The sequence below is a fragment of the Somniosus microcephalus genome, chromosome 3 (assembly GCF_052327205.1).
Source record: "Somniosus microcephalus isolate GS21.2 chromosome 3, FLI_Smic_1.0, whole genome shotgun sequence".
Classification (NCBI taxonomy): Eukaryota; Metazoa; Chordata; class Chondrichthyes; order Squaliformes; family Somniosidae; genus Somniosus; species Somniosus microcephalus.
Window position 1 is genome coordinate 303,046,165 of NC_140989.1, and position 13,721 is coordinate 303,059,885.

Here is a 13,721-nt window from a genome sequence, read left to right on the forward strand (position 1 = left end):
TTCAACCTTGATGTTTGCCGTAATTCCTTTCAGTGTTCCCAGTCCCTGTTGGAACACCTCCTTAGCATCGTCCAATATTTTGGACAGTCATTTAGGTTTGACATCGTCCTCTTTACAGGAATCTACAGTTAGTGCTTGTAAGGAATGCCAGTCCATATTTATTCTCCGGATCCATTCCCATCCCAGTAGTGGTGGACCTCCCTCAGGTAACACATACAAGTCCATTCCCTGACTTTCTTTACCATTGTAGACCACCTTTACCTTTATCTTTCCGATGGGGTATACTCTTTGCCCCGTGTATGTTTTCAATACAATCTCCGTATCCCTCAGGGGAATGTGAGAATAACCTTTTGTACTCTTGCTTATTCATGACCGTCAATGCCGATTCAGTGTCCAATTCCATCTTCACTTGGACTCCTGCTATCCGAAGCATGACCCAGATAGTTTGGTGGTCTGCTGTGTTACCCACATTATGTATTCTTAGACAACCCAGTTCCTTACTGCTGGAGTCTGAATCTGTCTTTTGTTCATCTGAAATAAAGAATAGATTTGCCTTCCAAAGTTAGGCTTTATTAACTTTAAAATCGGCAGCATATCTTTCTACATCCAGTCCCAACTAAAGCTAGAAAAGGACTGAATTTAAGGTAGCCACAACACATCATGTGATCATCAACTACCAATGAGATTACAACACATATCCCAAGGCAGTTAACAAACAACGAATCACAATACTTTTACTAATCAAGGAATAATCACCATATTCACCCCTCCTTTAAAATATACTCTAACCTAATAACTTTTACAATTTACAATTAATTATTTACAACTAAACTATGCACGAGAATAAAACTATTTACATAACACAATACTAAATGAACAACAACAAATAATAACATTACGCATAAGTATTAAGTATCTCTCAACTAAAACAATATACTATAATATTTCAACAATTTTTAAAACATTACTATCAATTTAAAAGTCCATTTTCAATCGGTCGACCGGATATCTTGTTCGTGTCGACCTTCTTAACCTTGGTGAAATTCCTTGCCCTCCCACGCCAGAAGGCACAGAAGTATCTTCAACAGGAAGGCTATCCATATCCCGATTCTCAACGGTTTCCGGATTAGAAATCCCATCAGAAGATGCACTGGGACGGTCATAAACATCTATCAAAGGCTGACTAATAGAAGTATGATTATCTGCAACCGGATTGGAAATATTCGTAGTATCTGTAACAGCATCCACATTATCCAAATCATGACCATTATTATTATCCTCAGAAGAGGGCTGGCCCCCACAAGGAGCCAAGTCTTTAATTGAAACAGTACTTTCTTTCCCATCTTGGAATCGAATATGAGCATATTGGGAATTTGCCTCCAACAGCTCCACCTCTTCCACCAAGGGGTCATATTTTGACAATCTAACATGGCGTCGAAGCAACACAGGTCCTTGCATAGTAAGCCATGAAGGTACCAAATATCCCGTAGTAGATCTCCGCGGATAGTTAAAGAGCCTTTCATGGGGGGTCACATTAGTAGCCGTTGAAAGCAATGATCTAATGGAATGCAGGGCATCAGGCAGTACCATTTCCCACTGTGTATTCTTAAGGTTCCGGGATGTCAACGCCAACATAACTGCCTTCCAGATCACCCCATTGTATCGTTCGCACTGTCCATTACCCTGGGGATTTTACGGGGTAGTTCGACTAGTAGAAATTCCCCGACTCTGAAGGTATTCCTTCAACTGGGAAGACATAAAAGAACTTCCCTGATCCGAATGGATATACGCAGGCATCCCAAAGATGACAAAAAGTTGAGTCAAACATTTAATAACTGTAGCAGCTGATACATCTGCACAAGGAAAAGCAAAAGGGAACCTTGAAAACTCATCCACAACAGTAAATATATATCGGTTTTGAGTAGTTGAAGGAAGAGGTCCCTTAAAATCAACACTCAAACGTTCAAAAGGAGAAGTAGCCTTTATAAGATGAGCTCGTTGAGGCTTAAAGAAATTCGGTTTACACCGAGCACAGATAGAACATGATGAAGTCATCCGCTTGACGTCTTCAACTGAAAAAGGCAAGTTCTTACTGCATACAAAGTGTATCATCCTCGTAACCCCAGGATGACATAAGGCATTGTGAAGATTAATAAGCGTATCTCCGTGAATCACCGAACAATAAGCCCTCGACAGTGCATCAGCAGCAACATTATCCTTCCCCGGACGATAAACTATGTCAAAATGGTAACATGCCAACTCAATCCTCCATCTCATTATTTTATCATTTTTAATCTTTCCAAAATGTTTAACATCAAACATAAAGGACACAGATTTTTGGTCAGTTACCAACGTGAAATGTCACCCCGATAAATAATGTCTCCATTTACGCAATGCTTCTACTATTGCGTATGCCTCTTTTTCTATTGAGGAATGTCTTTTTTCACTATTATTCAAAGTACGTGAGAAAAAGGCCACAGGTCTTCCATTTTGGTTCAAAGTAGCCCCAATTGCAAAATCCGAAGCATCCGTCTCAATCACAAAGGGAACCTGCTCATCAATGGAATGCACAACTGCTCCTAAAATAGCCTTTTTAAAATTCTCAAAACATGTCCTGGCCTCCCATGATAGAGGATATGTTGTAACCCGAATAAGAGGCCAGATCTTCCGTGAAAAATTTGCAATCCAATTAGAATAATAAGAAAACAGTCCAACAACTCGTTGCAAAGCCTTAGAATTAGTAGGACAAGGTAAATCGATCAATGGTCGCAGACGTTCTGGATCTGGTTTAATCTTATTTCCCGAAATAATATACCCCAATAGATTTACCTCAGTAGTCGAAAAGACACATTTCTCTTTGTTAAAAGTTAAACCAACTTTTTCCGCAGCTTGAAGGAATCTTTTTAAATTAGAATCATGCTCCACCCTTGATTTGCCACACACTGTGATGTCATCTAAGTATGAAAAGGTGTCAGAGAGGGAGTTATCACTTATAAAAACATCCATTGCCCGTTGAAAACAAGCAACACCATTAGTAACACCAAATGGTATTCGGCAAAACTGATACAGCTTTCCACCAGCCTCAAAGGCCGTATATGGTTGATCCTTCTTAACAATAGGAATCTGATGATAAGCACTCTTTAAGTCAATAGTGCTAAAAACTTTATACTGAGATACTTTATTGATAAGCTCATCAATCTTAGGCAAAGGGTACGCATCTAATTGAGTATACCTATTAATAGTTTGGGAATAGTCTATCACCATTCGTTTCTTGTGTCTCTCGTTAGTCGTGACAACTACCTGTGCTCGCCAAGGCGAACAACTAGGTTCAATGATTCCTTCCAATAAGAGACGTTGAACTTCAGAATTAATAAATTCTCTATCCTGACTACTATATCTTCTTGACTTGGTAGCAATTGGCTTGCAATCCGACATCAAATTGGAAAAAAGTGATAATGGAGGAATAGATAAAGAGATTAATCCACAAATAGATAAAGGTGGCTTAGTCCCTCCAAATGAAAGACTAAGAGACTCGTGTAACTGAAGCACATCATGTCCAATCAAAATATCCGCACAGAGATTAGGCAAAACAGATAGGCGTATATCAGTATACGTATTACCCAGAAGAACCATTTTCACAAAGCAACAACCAGCTATTTGTGAAGTAAGGGTCGTCTGAGCCATACACACCTGATACGTAACAGGCGAAATTTTCAAATGCTTCTCCTTCGCAAACTGAAGACTTATAAAACTCTCAGTACTGCCCGTATCTATAAGGGCCTTCACTTCCAACCCATTAACTTGAGCCGTAACTATAGCTTTGTTTAGGCCATGAGCAAATGCAGCAGAAATTGATGCAATAAACGCCCTATCTAAAGGCTGAATAGTCACAGAAGAGGTAGTGGAGGAAGACCCTCCCACACCAGGAGAAGGGAAGGTAATTGAACCTGATGATTTGCACACACGTGCATAATGACCTCTCTTGCCGCATTTACTACACACAGCCTTCCGAGCAGGACACTTCAGACGAGGGTGCCGGATATTCCCACAAAAATAACACTTCTGAATCCTAGAGGCAACGGCCGCCGAAGTAGAAACTGTTTCAAAATCTAGTAAACCACTCCCATTAAGTCCACATAATTCCTTTTCATCCGAAACTGCCGAAACCATAGTCGCAGGCCGATTAAAAAGAGCATAAGAATCCGAACTTCTCTGAGCCATATCCAATGTAAAAGCTTGCTCAAAAGCACTTTTAAGATCCAGAGTCTTATTTTCTAACAACCACTGACGAATTGATCTAGACAGTAATCCATTAATAAAAGCATCCCGTACTGATTCGTCCTTATATTCTTCAGCCGTCACAGCCTTATAATTACAGTCAACACTAAGGCACCGAAGTGCTTGTAAATAAGTATCCAAAGATTCTCCCACCTGCTGCCTACGGGCAGATAGAAGATGACGTGCAAATACCTCATTCTTTGGTTTAACAAAAATCTTTTCCAATGTAGAAATAGCCTCTTCATAAGTTTTACAGTGCAAAATATATTTATATACATCCGGGTCAATGTAGTTGATCAGCATATTCAGCTTATTTAGAGCCTCTTGATCCAACACGCCCAAAAAGTTTTTAAATGTACAATACCAATGTTTTCATTTATCATCCACTCCAGCAGAATTGGGGTCAGCCTTGAATCGTTCTGGTTGAAGATATCGCTCCATTCTAACATAAAGTTAATAAATTGAAATAAAGAATAGATTTGCCTTCCAAAGTTAGGCTTTATTAACTTTAAAATCGGTAGCATATCTTTCTACATCCAGTCCCAACTAAAGCTAGAAAAGGACTGAATTTAAGGTAGCCACAACACATCATGTGATCATCAACTACCAATGAGATTACAACACATATCCCAAGGCAGTTAACAAACAACGAATCACAATACTTTTACTAATCAAGGAATAATCACCACATCATCCGAACTGTTCTCTGTCACCTTGTGTACTTTCTTGTACTTCTCCTGCGGTGACTTTTTGTTGCTGGTCTTCTTTCCTGACCGGCATACTTTCGCTATGTGACCAAGTCTGCCACATTTCCTGCATTCTTTATCTTTGAACCAGCACTGGTTCTGATCATGCGTTGTCCTTCCGCAACGATAACACTTTACTGCACCCAATGCCATTTCATTGGTGCTGAATTCCGATGGCCTTTGCTGCATTTCTGCAGTGCCTCGTGCTGCTGCCTCGTGCGATGCTGCAATGCTGAAAGCTTTGTCCAGCGTAAGATCCTTTTCCTCTAGCAGTCGCTTCTGGGTTCCTTCCTTTAGTAGCCCACACACGAACTTGTCTCTCATAGCGTCTGCTAGTCCTGTACCGAACTGACAGTACTTTGATAACTTGCGCAGTTCGGTTAAGAATTCAGCGTTGCTTTCCTCTTTAAGCTGAATTCTTTTGTAAAATTTAAATCGTTCCGCTATCAGCAGCGGCGTGGGGTTTAAATGCTCTTGCAGGATAGTAACAATCTCAGCAAAACTCTTTCCTACCGGTTTATCTGGTGTTACAAGGTGCCTTAATAACCCGTACGTCTTCGCACCCATCGAGTTTAATATGGTTAGTGCTTTCTTATCCGCCGGTACCTCATTCGCTGTACAGTAAACTTCAACGCGTTCCACATAAGTGGCCCAATCTTCTACATCGCTATCAAAAGCAGTGATGTTACCCGTTTTTGGCATCTTGTTGAGTTTCCTTTATTTTATTTATTTTTCCAAAATGGCGGCTTCCCGCGCTTGGTGGCTTTTCCCGCGCTTATCTTCTTCCCCCGCCGACTAAAATGGCGATTACCGCGCTGTTGCCGTTCTCGCCTCCCAGCGGTCCTTATTTCCCCCGACGCTGCTGCTCTTGTTCCCCGCCGTTCCCGCGGTCCTCGTGGACATTAACGCTTTTCTGGCTGCTGCGCGTCTCTGCCCGATTGCAGTCCGGCCCTTTTCACCGGCTGCGGTCGTGTTCTCTGCCCTTTTCTTCGGTTTCCCTCCCCTTCTCCCACTGACAACTCGGCCGACTTTCTCTCCGTGTCGCTAGATCGGGCTTACCCGCCGCTGTCGTAGAAGGGATGATCACTGCCTGTTGCTGATGGTGGACTTCGTGGCCAGCAAATCCAAACCGGGTTCTCGATGCCTCCCGTGCGATGCGGTGCTCAGCAGGATGATGAGGGCGGATGCCCCTTTTCGACGCCAGTTCTGAGGACGAAGCTTCCTTGGATGCAAAACTGCCGCTAGGTACGATCAGACTCGTCGCCACTGTTGAGTCTGTGTTTTCCAAATGTAGTTATGCTGAATAACTGGACACAGACAACAGAATACTTAAACAGGTCTTTAGTAATTGAGGGTCAGGGCTGAACTGAAATACAAACTGCTCCACAGGGTTTATACACCGGTGTGGTCACCACCGGTACTACAATATACAGGAGCCATCAGAAAGTAGTTCACCACCTTAAGGTAGTCTCTTAAGGTGGTACAGGTTACATACACTACAACGGGCGCGGGCCGATTGTGCATTGCAATCCCCGTGCCCATTTTCAGGCCTATTTGAATTTTCCCCCCAGATACTTAAACAATGAGAAAGACAAAATTTACAGAATCAAAAAAAATCTATTGCATAGATTAAGGGTAGAGCACTTTGCTGGAATTTCATCTTCTAGTTGTTTTAATCCCGATGCCAGAAATTACCGACAACATAAGGGCAGATCTGTGGAGCTCCTGAATTATATTTTAAGCTTTCAAAACATTAATGTATGTTAATGAGAATACACTTTCCTGATGTTGAGTGTTGTCATTTCCAACCTGCATTTTACGGTGTGACACATTTTTCATTTCATTTTATACCTTTATTTTATTTAAAATTTTTCTTTTATTCATTCATGGGATGTTGGCATCGCTGGCAAGGCCAGTGCCCATCCCTAACTGCCCTTGAGAAGGTAGTGGTGAGCCTCCTTCTTGAAACGCTGCAGTCCGTGTGGTGAAGGTACTCCCACAGTGCTGTTAGGGAGGGTGTTCCAGGATTTTGACCCAGCGACGATGAAGGAACGGTGATACATTTCCAAGTCAGGATGGTGTGAGACTTGGAGGGGAACTTGCAGGTGGTAGTGTTCCCATGCACCTGCTGCCCTTGTCCTTCTAGGTGGAAGAGGTCGCGGGTTTGGGAGGTGCTGTCGAAGAAGCCTTGGCGAGTTGCTGCAGTGCATCTTGTAGATGGTACATACAACAGACACAGTACGCCAGTGGTGGAGGGAGTGAATGTTTAAGGTGGTGGACGGGGTGCCGATGAAGTCAGCTGCTTTTTCCTGGATGGTGTTGGGCTTCTCAGGGAGCAGGTACAAACGGGATGAGGTGAGGCAGACCGGCACCCCTTACAGACCTGGAGGAGCGAGTGGGCCACATCATTGCCGCCTAGGTCGTGGGTGCTATGGCCGTCAGAGACATCGACCCCCTTGGGGACAACAACGGTATGTTCATCACCTCTCCCACTTCTCTCATACCACTTCCCCCTCACACCACAAGCCATTCCCACTTTCCATCTAAGTATATTGTCTCCATTCCTTGCTCCATTCCTGCCCCCCTCCCCTGACCTTAACCCTACTCTTGTGCCTTTATGCTTTCAGATAATCAGCCACCAGCTGACCAGCCTGTCCCTCAGCCTCCCAATGGCAGCGACGCGGGAGAGGAAGAGGAAGAACAAGCCAGACACGGTCGCTGGAGGGGAGCTTAGTAGATGGATCTGATGTGGGTGAAGCTCTGGGATCCAGCGGGCTGCAGCAACATCATGGAGGAAGGGAAGCTCGGGGGCCATCTCCCCGGAGGGTGAGTTCGCGCGCAAGTTCTGCTGCACAGGACTCAGATGTGGACGTCGATGTGGAGGCTATGACCACACAGGAGATGGGCATGCACACTGAGCTCATGGGTGCAATGACAAGGGTGCCCGAGAGCATGGATGCACTGGCTAGGAGCTTGAAGGAGTCCACCATCAGCATTGCTCTCATCTCTGCGCAAACCATTGAGCCCATCCTTGGCAGTTTGCAAAGGATGGTCGACTCGCAGAGACCATGGGGACCCAGACCTCATGCCGTGTGTCATGGGTGAGGTGGCAGCAGCTATTTCAGCACAGGCCGAAGCAACGCAATGGCTTAGTGCTGGGATAGACTCATTGGTTGGTGCCATCCAATCTCAGACTGCTCTCATGCAGTCTCAGATTGATGCCACGCAAGCGCTAACTGCTGCCATTGTCTCTGGGCCGCCGACAGTCCACCGGGGATCTCACGGTGCCGCTGTAGGCCAGCAATCTGTGCTCGAGCAAATTGCTCTGGGTGCTGAGGTTCTGCCCCGGGGAAGTGGCAGTGTGTCGGTTGAGCAGGAAGGTGCTGTCCTCTCTCAATATGACAGCATTCCTGCTCCCACCACTGCCACTCCGCCATTGCACTTATCACAACCTGTAACCCAGCCATCCCAGACTGCTGCCACCCATGCTGAGGTAGTGCAGTCTGCAGCCGGGCCTTCCAGGCCCAGAGCTGGTTGTGGGCGTCCTGCAAGGCTATCTGCAGTCTCTGGCTCCCAGACTCAGCAGCCTTTCACCAACCTTGCTATAGCCACTGGGGCTACATTACGGAGGAGTAGTAGGGTTGGGAGGGGAGATCTCAAAAGGGGAGGGAAGTCATTAAAGAAGAGGGAGTAAAGGATACTTTTGTAGCAAAAAGGATTAGTGTGTGTTAATAAATTGCTGCATTTGTAAATATATTGTGTTTCTTTATGAATAGTTGTGTTTCATAACAGAGAGTTGTGTTCGATAATAAATTGTTAATTTGACGTTGCACATTTTGTGATGTTTCTCATTTGAGCTTTGCCTGGTGATAGGGGCTGCGAGCTGGCTGTAATGATGTGGTTGTGCTGCACAAATGCCATGTGATATCTCATTGATTGGAAGCACTGTCTAATCAGGCGCTCACGAACGACCCTTGCAGAAGCAAGATTGAGTGGCTCCCTCCTCCATTTCTGCTGCTCTTCCTCCTCTTCATCCTCCTCCTCTGCCTTGTCCTCCTCCTCTCCCTCTTCCTCCTCCTGAGGTGGACCTGCAATCCCTGGTGGCAATGGCTGGGCCCTCAGATTGGTCAGGGTGCGCATCATGCAGCACACAATGAGGAAAAAGGAGACTTGATCAGGGGAGTACTGCAGGGCTCCTCCAGAGCGGTCAAGGCAGTGGAACTGTTGCTTTAGCACCCCGATAGTCTGTTTGATCTGTTTCCTGTTGGCGCTATGGCTGTCATTGTATGCGTGCTGAGCAAGAGTGTTGGGGTTGCGGAGTGGTGTAATCAGCCAGTTGGCGAGCGGATAACCCTTGTCTCCGATCAGCTAGCCATGAGCTTCATGTGCTGGTTGGAACAATGCTGGAACACCAGTCAGTCGCAGGATGAATGCATCATGGCTGCTGCCAGGATAGCGGGCATTGACGGCGAGGATGCGCTGTCTGTGGTTGCACACCAACTGCACGTTCAGAGAGTGGTAGCCTTGTAAGGCTCGCAAAATTATACAGATTCCCCCAAAGTAAGAAAAGAAGAGATATTGGACTGTTTGAAATAATATTGGGCCAAAGTGGACCTAAAATCAAAACCCCAGGAAGATTTGGCTAGTTTAAAAGGCACATTCAGGCCTGTGGAAAAAAGCTGCAAAAAAAGGAGGTGGGACGGGCCCCCAAAATACAGCCAGTTTGAGTATTGGAAAGGCCAGATTGACTGAGAATGTTCTGGGCCATCCCAGTCATTCTACATAAAGACAATAAATCCACGGAAATGACTGTTCCCGCCGAAACCTACAGGGCCACCAAGGACATGAATAATACAATACATGCCACTAGTCAACAAAGGAGACCCTGGCCCCAGCAGGAGAAAACAATCAAACAACAGATTAACCACTCAGAAAGATTTCCAAAACCACTTTGCACACTGAAAACTGATTTCGAAGCAATCCTGAAACCAGTTACATAGAAACATAGAAACATAGAAGATAGGAGCAGGAGTGGGCCATTCAGCCCCTCGAGCCTGCTCCGCCATTCAATGCGATCATGGCTGATCATCCAAGTTCAGTACCAGGTCCCTGCTTTCCCCCCATACCCCTTGATCCCTTTAGACTTAAGAAATATATCCAACTCCTTCTTGAATATATTTAATGTATTGGCCTCTACTGCCTTCTGTGGTAGAGAATTCCACAGGTTCACCACTCTTTGGGTAAAGAAATTCCTCCTCATTTCTGTCCTAAAAGGCTTACCCCTTATCCTTAGACTGTGACCCCTGGTTCTGGACTCCCCGACCATCGAGAACATCCTCCCTGCATCTAGTCTGTCCAGTCCTGCCAGAATTTTATAAGTTTCAATGAGATCACCTCTCATTCTTCTAAACTCCAGTGAGTACAAGCCCAATCATCCCAATCTCTCTTCATATGTCATCCCTGCCATCCCAGGTATCAGCCTGGTGAATCTTCGCTGAACTCCTTCCATGGCAAGAATATCCTTCCTCAGATAAGGCGACCAAAACTGCACACAATACTCAAGATGTGGTCTCACCAAGGCCCTGTACAACTGCAGCAAGACATCCTTGTTCCTGTACTCAAACCCTCTCGCTATGAAGGCCAACATACCATTTGCCTTCTTAACTGCCTGCTGCACCTGTATGCTTACCTTCAGCGACTGGTGCACAAGGACACCCAGGTCTCGTTGCACTTCCCCTTCTCCCAATCTATTGCCATTCAGATAATAATCTGCCTTCCTGTTTTTGCCACCAAAGTGGGTAACCTCACATTTATCCACGTTATATTGCATCTGCCATGCTTCTGCCCAATCACCCAACCTGTCCAAATCATCCTGGAGTTTCTCGGCATCCTCCTCACAGCACACATGACCACCCAGCATTGTGTCGTCTGCAAATTTGGAGATACTACATCTAGTTCCCTTGTCTAGATCATTCATATATATTGTGAATAGCTGGGGTCCAAGGACCGATCCCTGCGGTACCCCACTAGTCACTGCCTGCCACTCGGAAAAAGACCCGTTTATTCCAACTCTTTGCTTTCTATCTGCCAACCAGTTCTCTATCCAAGTCAATACCTTGCCCCCAATCCCATGTGCCTTAACTTTACACGCTAATCTCTTATGTGGGACTTTATCAAAAGCCTTCTGAAAGTCCAAATACACCATATCCACTGGTTCTCCCTTTTCTATTTTACTAGTTACATCCTCAAAAAATTCCAGTAGATTAGTCAAGCACAATTTACCTTTTGTAAATCCATGTTGACTTTGTCCAATCCTGTCACTGTTTTCCAAGTGATCTGCTATTACATCTTTTATAATGGACTCTAGCATTTTCCCCACTACTGATGTCAGGCTGACTGGTCTATAATTCCCTGTTTTCTCTCTACCACCTTTTTTGAATAGTGGGGTAACATTAGCTGCCCTCCAATCCATGGGTACTGTTCCAGATTCCATCGAATGTTGGAAGATGATCAGCAATGCATCTACTATTTCTAGGGCCACTTCCTTAAGTACCCTAGGATGTAGATTATCAGGCCCTGGGGATTTATCGGCCTTCAATCCCATCAATTTCCCTAACACCATTTCCCTACAAATACTGATTTCTTTCAGTTCCTCCCTTTCATCAGACCCTATGTTCCCCGACGTCTCTGGGAGGTTATTTGTGCCCTCCTTTGTGAAGACAGAACCAAAATATGTATTAAATTGGTCTGCCAGTTCTTTGTTCCCCATTATAAATTCCCCTGATTCTGACTGCAAGGGAAAAGCCAATTAAAAATAGATGGGACCAGCCCCGAAACTCAATGAGAATTTAAACCTATTAAAATTAACGAGCCCGCCCAAAATCTAACGAGATTAGCAGGCTTTGCTTAGTATAAACTAAAGACCTGTCTCCACAAGAAGTCAGTTCGATGAGTTCGATAGGTTCGATCAGTACAGTTCAGTCAGAGAGTCATTCGGACAGTCAGTGAATTGAAGGAAGGTTATTTGGACGGTGAGTGAACTTGAAGGTAAAGTTCACACAGACAGAGGCACAGCTCATTCGAAAGACATCAGCCTCGGGACAATCAATCGATGGAAGGACAACAGAAGGAGAACAGAAAGTAATCACGGCAACCAAGGGCCCCACGAAACAAACAACTAACAATATTACCAACAATTAGGTAATACTGGGCCACCCGACCAACGCAAAATCGTCAAGCAGAAACTGATAGCCAAGTTCCGCACTCATGAGGACGGCCTCAACCGGGATCTTGGGTTCATGTCACGCTACATGTAACCCCACCTGACGTAGAGTCATCCAGACTCGAGTCATCGTTGGCTTGTTCTCTCTACACAGATACACCTGCTGTGATTTCCAGCAAAAAAAATTTTTTTTTTATGTTGTATTTTGCTTGTTCTTTGTTTTTCATACAGACCCCAGCATCTGCAACATTTGACCCCTTGTGACCCCACCTCATTGTTCTTTGATGTAATGTTTTCCTGACTGACCTGTTTGGACACCATTCACACCTTTGATTGCTGTGATTATCTCTCTGCCGAGGTGTGATAAAGGGCAGTTAGAAAGATTACCTGTAATCATCTGGCAGTGTTCTGTGACTATATATGCTGTGTCTATATGTATCTCTTCACTTCACCTGACGAAGGAGCAGCACTCCGAAAGCTTGTGATTTCAAATAAAGCTGTTGGACTATAACCTGGTGTTGTGTGACTTCTCAATATTACCAACAACTAGGTAATACTGGACCACCGCGACCAACAAGAAACCAACTTGGAAGAAACCGAAGATCTGCAAGTTTTTCCACTCTACAATCTATTCCTACATTTGGTGAGCATTTCCCTGGTCCTCTGGAATTCAACCTAGTTAGTATAGTGGGATTGGGAGGGGTAAGGTATTTTGTCTATTGTCATTCTCCCTCGCATATTCCAAAGTGTTTCCCCTTTTAGAGTGATAAGATTATTGTGTTGTGTATACTTTCTTGTCTCAAATAAAAATCCAAGTTCTTTTCACCAGCTCAGTTGTCTGTTGCAATTTCATTACAACCCCCAAATAAATCCAGGTCCAGAACCAAGGGAGTGGGAGTGATTCGAACTGCTCAGGGAGTCAGAGGCAAAGCTAACCACACACACCACCCCTTACAGCCTTTGCAGTTACAGAACACCTCTGCATTGTGATGGGTTGCCCTCAATGCCACGTGGGTGCAATCAATGGCGCCCTGACCCATGGGGAAGCCCGCTATCCTTGCAAAGCCACATGAGCATTCATCCTGTTTGTCCCTGGTCATGGGGAATGGGATATACTCCCTTACCCTTCTGTAGAGAGCGTCTGTTACCTCCCAGATGCAGTAATGAACGGCGAACTGCGAAATGTTTGCAATATCCCCTGTTGAAGCCTGGAAGGAGCCCATGGCATACAAATTGAGAGCGACTGTGACCTTAACTGCCACTGAGCTGAGGCTGGAGGTCTGGCTGCAGGAAATGGCAAAGCTCTGTGATCACCTCCTTGCTGAAGCGCAGCCTTCTAAGGCACTGCTCCTCTGAGAGATGAATGTAGGAGAAGTGCTCGTGGAATACCCTGGGAGGGTAAAGTCTCCTGTTAAGCACCTTGTTGGTCCTCCTCCGTCTGGCCACGTTTTCCAGTCTTTCTCCCTGCCTCCGCT